Genomic DNA, 7,535 nt, shown 5'->3' on the forward strand with positions numbered 1-7,535 from the left:
AGTAGTATTGGATGCAGATCTTCTTTAAATGTCTGATAGAATTCTGCTGTAAATCCATCTGGTCCTGGGCTTTTTTAAGTCAGGAAGTTTTGTATTAATGTTTCAATTTCTTTTTGTATTATGAGTCTGTTCAAACTGTTATTCTCTTCTTGGTTTAGTTTTGGTGGTTCCCATGCCTTTAGATATCCGTCCATTTCTTTTAGGTTTTCAAATTTAGTAGCATATAGGTTTTTAAAATATTCCCTTATAATGTTCTGGATCTTTTTGGTGTCTGTTGTGATGTTTCCCCTTTGATCTCCGATTTTGTTGATTTTGAGGTGCTCTTTCTTTCTTTTGGTTAACTGGGCTAGCGGTCTGTCAATCTTGTTTATCTTTTCAAAGAACCAGGTCTTGAATTCGTTGACTCTTTGTATTGTGTTCTTTGTTTTGATTTCATTAATTTCTGCCCTGATTTTTGTTATTTCTTCTTCTCTCCTGGGTTTGGGTTTCATTTATTATTGCTTTTCAAGTGTCTTGTGTTGCAATGTTTTCATTTATTTGTGTTCTTTCCAATTTTTTGATGTAGGCACTTAGAGCTATAAACTTCCCCCTAAGGACCACTTTCAGTGTGTCCCAGGGGTTTTGTTGTGTTCTAGTGTCCTTTTCATGTAATTCCAGGAGTACTTTTATTTCTTTTTTAATTTCTCTTTTGACACATTCATCATTCCAGAGTGTGTTGTTTAATCTCCATGTGTTCATGTGGTGATTAGGGCTTCTTCGGGTGTTGATTGTAAGCTTTATTGCATTGTGGTCTGATAGAATGCATGGTATTATTTCAATCTTTTTGTATTTGTTGAGGTTTGTTTTGTGCCTTAGTAAATGGTTGATTTTGGAGAAGATTCCGGGGGTGCAGAGTCAAAAGTATGTCCTTTGGTGTTTGGGTGGAATATTCAGTAGATGCCTGTTAAGTCCATTTGATATACTGTATTGTTTAATTCAAATGTCTCTCTGTTAATTCTTTGCCTTGTTGAAGTATCTATAGGAGACAGTGGGGTATTGAAGTCCCCTACTATTAATGAGTTGGGATTAATCTGTGTCTTAAAGTCCTGTAGTATTGTTTTTATGAAGTTGGATGCACCAGAGTTTGGTGAATATATGGAAACCGATTTTTTACAGAACTTTTGAAAATTTCATGCAACATATTTTGATCATATTCAGATCCCCTCCTCAATCTGCATCCATCCTTAATACTCCTTGCCAATATTCAAGTGCTTTTATATGAAAACATACAGTTTCAGATTTGTATCCCCAAGTGCCTTTCAGTGTGAGTCTATCCAATGGAACCTTGTTACTGTTCCAAGAGTCATACCCTTAAAAGATATTGACTCCCCCAATCACATAGGCATTAGTTACCAATAGTTCCTCATGTAGAGTTGGGTTGTCTTATCCACTTTACGAAGCTACTTTTAATGATTATATTTTACAGCATTTTCATTTTGACAAAAACCTCCTCTAGTTAGTGTTATATAGTGAAGATCTTTCATCTTCCTGATTTCCTTTGGGTGAAAAGGAAGACTAGCTCGTGGCTCCCTGCTCTGTCAGCTCAGTTGCCCAAATCTCACATTTTTAGTGCTCTTGTATGTTCATATTTTCCAGAAGTTTTGTTAATTTTATTGAAGTAAACTTTCTAGTGTGTTTATATTCTGTGTACTAAGGTTTGGCTTAAATACTATTTTAACATATCTAAATTATTAATAAAAATTTTTCACTATATACTATTATTGCCGATACCGGTGGGTGGAATTCTGGTTATTGTAGAGACAATTTGGTTTTAGTTTCCATGGTAAACACTCAGAAATTTTTTTCTTAATGAAGGCTAGTGCTTGGTTATCGACAAATTAAAGATCAGGTAAAATTAATCCTGAAAACATATTATATCATTCAAACATTTTATTACAATGATGTCTAACTTATCATGGATTCTTGTTATAGTTATATAAATGTTGTGAAATCTTGAGGTTTGTTTTTAGACAGGGTCTCATTGTGTAACTCTGACTGGTCTAGAACTCTCCACATAGACCAGGTTGGCCTGAACTCACAAAGGTCCACTGAACTTTGAACACCTTCCTCCCTCCACTCCCACAGTGCTATGATTAAAAGAGTGAAACACCATGAACAGCTTGATATACTGTATTCTGTGATTACCAAATATTGTCAAATTTAATTAGTTATGAGAATTAATTAACTTATCATAAGTGGTAATTAGATTTCACTTATTAATATATTTCAGACTTAGATTCTCTAGAACATACATTGTATTCACTTTGGGACACTGATAGTACAGAGAAACCTGAAACCTCTCTTTGTATTTTTGTTTGCCTAGTCAACTTGGCTAAGTAAGAATCTCATTTTCTAATATATTTTCTTGTATGCTTCTAAAGTTGGAGTCGACAAAATAATGGTTTCTAGGAGATACTCAAGGAAGAAGCAAAGTCAAAGGCAGCCCTCTTTGATGATCTCGGAAATCGGACTGATAAACACATGGACATCGGGAGGTTTCACCAAGCCTTCACCATTATTTCACATCCAATTCTTCTGTCTGCTGGTGTTGCTGACCTGCTGTTTCCCTGACCTAACCAAGAGACACAGGAGTGACAGAATTCTACACACTCTCTGTCATGGCAACACAATAGGTAGATGTTCCATGTTTCCAGGTGTCTACACATACTTCCCCTTGTGTGCCAGTTCCTCAGAAGCAGAGCTTAAAGGAAGAAATTTCCTCTGATTCTCTAGCCCTCAATTCTAGACCAGCTTTCCAGTGCCTAGTGCACTATGTAGCATCCAGCCCCTGTAGCAAAGCCCTCATCCCACAGTGCACTCTCATCCCAGTGTGTAGTCAGTCACCCCACGGTGCTCCCAATGACTCTACTATTGTTTATGGGATTCAAGTGATATAGTCTTTATAGGTAATTTCCCTGTACATTTTAATGAATAAAATGCAGTACCATTTCTTCTGAGAATATCCCTTCTGTCAGTAGAACATTCTTTGACTCAAGATCTGCCTCATGGTTTGACTTAGAAGAAATTTAGTTCCTTGGAAAATTATATTCACCTGTCTTCTTTCCAGAGCAGCACAGTAGGAAAAAATTTATACACTGTATAAAATGCTCTATAAAATTTCCTTATTAACTAGCTTTGAAATAAAAATGAAGATGTAGATGTATAAAATATTTTCAATTACTCTTTACATATTAACAACTTTCCATTTTGTTTCTAAATGTGTACGTTAAATTCACATTTAAACTGATGTCTATATAGTTAAAAAATATTCAAGGGGAAGTTTAAAACTAACTTTAAATTTATTTAACAACTAATTCAAAATATAGTAAATAGTATGAATATTTTGACAATGGGAAAACTTACTTATGAATGGAGACAGTATGTCATGCATGCTTAAGACTGGTCTTTGTCTCAATATTTAAATATTTCCTAAAATAGAGTTATGATTTGTGAGTTAAGAGAATTAGTTGAAAGGTGAAATTCAGGGGCTAAAGATGTAGCTCAATGGTAGAGGTCTTGCTCACTGTATATATCTGGATTTGAACCCCAGGACTAGAAAACAAGTTGAAAGTCCACTTTAAAACCGAAGACAAGGTGGGTGTGATGGCACATGCGTTTCATCCCAGCACCCAAGAGCTGGAGATAGGAGAATTGAAAGTTTCAGGTCAACTTGAGGGATGGGGGAGCAGTTGAGGGCAGGCACTGAGTCCTGTGTCATCTCAGAACACCATGTCATGTGGTTGTAATGAGTCTGAGGTAGGATAGGTATGGAATGGTGGAAATCAATAGAAACGACTCTGGTAGTTATAATGAGTTCACAATGATCTCTTTCTCCTTTCTGCTCTTTTTCTATTTCATACACTTAGAAGTTTCCTGCAGATAGGAGCTAATTTGATAAAATAATCCACAATACGTTGTCACTAGGTTTTCTCTGTTCCCAGGCAACAGATGCTTATTTTAAACATGGTCTTTCAGAAGCTGTGAATCATCCTGCTGTGTAAGTCTGAAGTGACATTTACCAATGGAGCAATGGAGACCTTGAGGGAGCTGATCTTTCTGTGGCCTAATCAATTCAGCATACGGTAACAAGGCCTCTATACTGCATTTATACATCTGTCCACTCACTGTTTGGGAAACATGAATTAGGTATTTTGCTGACAGCAGAAAATTAGAGAGATATCCAGTGGTACTCTCCTCTTGTGCTATAATCAGTACATACAAGGACGACAAAATTTATTATAACAATGAATGTTGAAATATGTATTAGTCAATATAATAAAGATATAAAGTGAATGTGAAAAGAGATTACAAATGGAGAAAGATCCTATTCATCAGAAAAGGGACCCTGAACTGTTCCCGGGTCCTGGAAAATGCAAGATAAATTCAAAGTTACTTGAAATGTTCTTAAGAATTAGATGGTGGGTGTGCTGAGACTGTCTATTATGATGGTGTTTCTAGTTATATTTTTCCATAAGTAAGGATATTAGTCCCTTTGTAAAATGTAGCCATACACTATTAATATATTTTTAATTTAATTAACTTTCTGTTTTTCTTTTTTATTAAAATTATTCCAATTGGGCCTGGAGAAATGGCTCAACAGTTAGGATCTCTGACTGCTGTTGCAGAGGACCTGGCTTTGGTTCTCAGCACCCACATAGCAGTTAACAACTATACCTAAAATCACTTCTGGGAGGCTTGTGCAGCATGCCACCCTCTCCCCCCATCATCCTTATGACAAAATGAGGTATAATTTCTCCAAATTACAGTTTGGGAAACCAAAGAGCTTATTGGGCTTCCATATAGATCAATGGGTGAGAATTACTTACAAGAGAGTGGGTGGTGGTGGGCTCTACATCAAGGCAAGTACCCTCTGACCTCCCGCCTGCTGCCCAAGATGGAAAAGGCCACCCCATGTCTCTGGCTTCCCCTGTCCCTAGCCTTAGTCCCTCCCCATGTACCACTCAGGCTGGCTAGTTGGAGTGGAAGGCATGGCATTCTCTGGCCTTCTCCTCCTACAGAGTGTCCACACACGTTTGTTTGTGGTGACTGAAACAAGCTGGTGAATCCAAACTTGAGAAGAAGGCATCTTTCCACAGCTTGCCAGTCTAGCTTGCCAGGCAGAGGATAAGTCCATAGAACACTCCACCCCTTCCTCTGGCTCTTACATTCTTTCTGCCAACCTCTTCAGCAAAAGTCCCTGAGCCCTGCAGAGGGTGACATAGATGTAGGACAATCCTCCACTGTGGTAAGATACTGAATTCTTGGGCCTTTGTAACATCTGTTTCCAAGATGCAGCTGTTGGCCCACCCAAGTGGTATTCCTCCTACTATAAAGACAAATGAAAAGAAGGAGGAGCATCTGAATGAACACTGACTGCTGTAATAACCTAACCTATAGGTGTAAACACAAATGCTTGGAAAATATATTAGCAGGTGCATCACATCCATTTAACAAAGCAATTGCAGTGACTTCCCCACTGGGGCTTATTACTTCCCCTGCCACTGGAGGTCAGCCTGGCTTGAGGCACTAGATGTATGCTCCTCCCCAAGGAGCAAGCCTTCAATCCAATCAGAAATTTATCTGTTGTACATATATTAGTTGAGCTACTACTGTACCAGCAGGCACATCTTGCTTGGCATGTTGACAGTGCAGCATGCTGGGGTCTGTCATTAAGCAGGACTTTTGGGGACAATTCTCCCTTTAATGATTCTGCTAAGCACCTCCTGGCACTATGACCACCAGTCTTCTAGTGGCAGGGAGTTTCCAGCTTAGTCTCAGCTTGATCTCTCCCTTTCCTGTGCTCACATCATGCAGCATCTTCAGTAATAGGGTCTTATCAGCCTTTCCTGGTATGCAACCAACAGTAGTGGCAATAGCCTTTATCATTTGGAGGACCTCCAAGGCCTCCCTGGCAAGCAGTTCATGGGGGGGGGGACCCAACCCTGGTGCTGTAATTTTCATTTAACAGTGGTACAGTTTTGGGGAGCCTCTATTTTTTTTTTTCATAAGATATCTATTGTTTTACTCTGGTAGAATTAGGCTGTTGTAGACTTCTCCCGACCCTCCTGGTGGGTATCACTTGTGCCTTACTTGATCATAAAACTCCCAAGAATTTTTCAGCTCTACCTGGCCTTTGTTTCTTCAGGTGTGCTTGTTATCTCTCAAATGAGTTTCATATATGTAAAATACTCAGAGGTTAACATTATATACTAAATCGAATATAAACAAGGTCTAACACACCATGGAAAGATTTTATCCATTTGTATTAGCTGATTTTTCAACAGATCTGGGTTGGGTACAATAGCATGGATGAGAGGCATCAACGTAGTTCTTTACTATCTTGTTTTTTTGGAGCCATTCCGTATCTTGGAGTTTTTACATGGAGCATCCCTGCAATTTCTTATCCTTGATAAACTCATTGGGGCTGGCTCAAGCTCACTGACCCTGCACAGGGCCAAGAGGGAATAGGACCCCTCTTGCCTCTGCTGCACCTATTGGTTCCCTGCATCAGGTAGGCCCTGGGTCTGCCTCCTGGCTGTGGCCATATCTGTTGCTGCTTCACTGACCACATCTGGCTGTTGGAGGAGGCTCTGACTGGGCAAACTGCCTCTGTGCCTAACATAAACTTTCCCAGGAGAGAAATGTGTCTTGTTTAATCTTTATTTTACAGACATGTTTTCATACTGGTCTGTCGGGGCTGCCTGAGCAGTCACACCCTGGGCCTACGAGTTCCGGAGCACTTCCGCAGACTGACCTAGAGTCGGCCCACCTGTCCTGTCACTTTCGATTCTCGCCAAGATGACGGCCAGGCACAGGTCAAGGGGGAGGGATGGGGAAACTCATCCCCAACATAGGATTGGCTCCACCTGGCCCTGCCTCATTCCTGGTGTACAGAGGGAGTGACCCCTCAGCCCATAGGTCCCAGACACCAGAAGCAACTGTCACTCACGGCTCAAACTTCCCGCCGTGAGTCTATGCCTTTAGATATCTGTGCCTGCTGCAATAAAGCGTGTTCCTGCTCTGACTCGGCACCGGCTCTGTGTGTTCCTTTTGAGCCGCTCTGTGTGTTCCTTTTGAGCCGGGAACTCACCATCCCCCTCAGCTCCGAGGGGAAAAACGGATCTGACTCCGAGGATCTCTCTTTTTCCCTCTCAGCATGTTGGAACCCGACACTGGTCTAAGTCTCTTAGATCTGCCAAAGCCTCTCCTACTTCACAAAGATCCTGACCCACTAAGGGACTCAGCAAAGCCATTAAAGCTCCATATTAATCTTGAGGTTCCTGCTGAATCAAGTTGTTCTTTAAATCTCTGTGAACACAGTCCTATCAGGCCCAGTTGCCCACAGTCCTATCTGGGCATCATACACTGCTTTTCTCACACTTTGTTCTCTCAGTGCAGAAACAGTACTGTCCCTCTTCTATGGTCCTCCATTCCCTGTTATCCACAGGAGAGTCCGTTGGTGATGACCAAGTATCTCTAATGGGTCGAACAAGCCA

This window comes from Nannospalax galili, unplaced genomic scaffold (assembly GCF_000622305.1).
Source record: "Nannospalax galili isolate Female #2095 unplaced genomic scaffold, S.galili_v1.0 scaffold1084, whole genome shotgun sequence".
In the NCBI taxonomy this organism is placed as follows: domain Eukaryota; kingdom Metazoa; phylum Chordata; class Mammalia; order Rodentia; family Spalacidae; genus Nannospalax; species Nannospalax galili.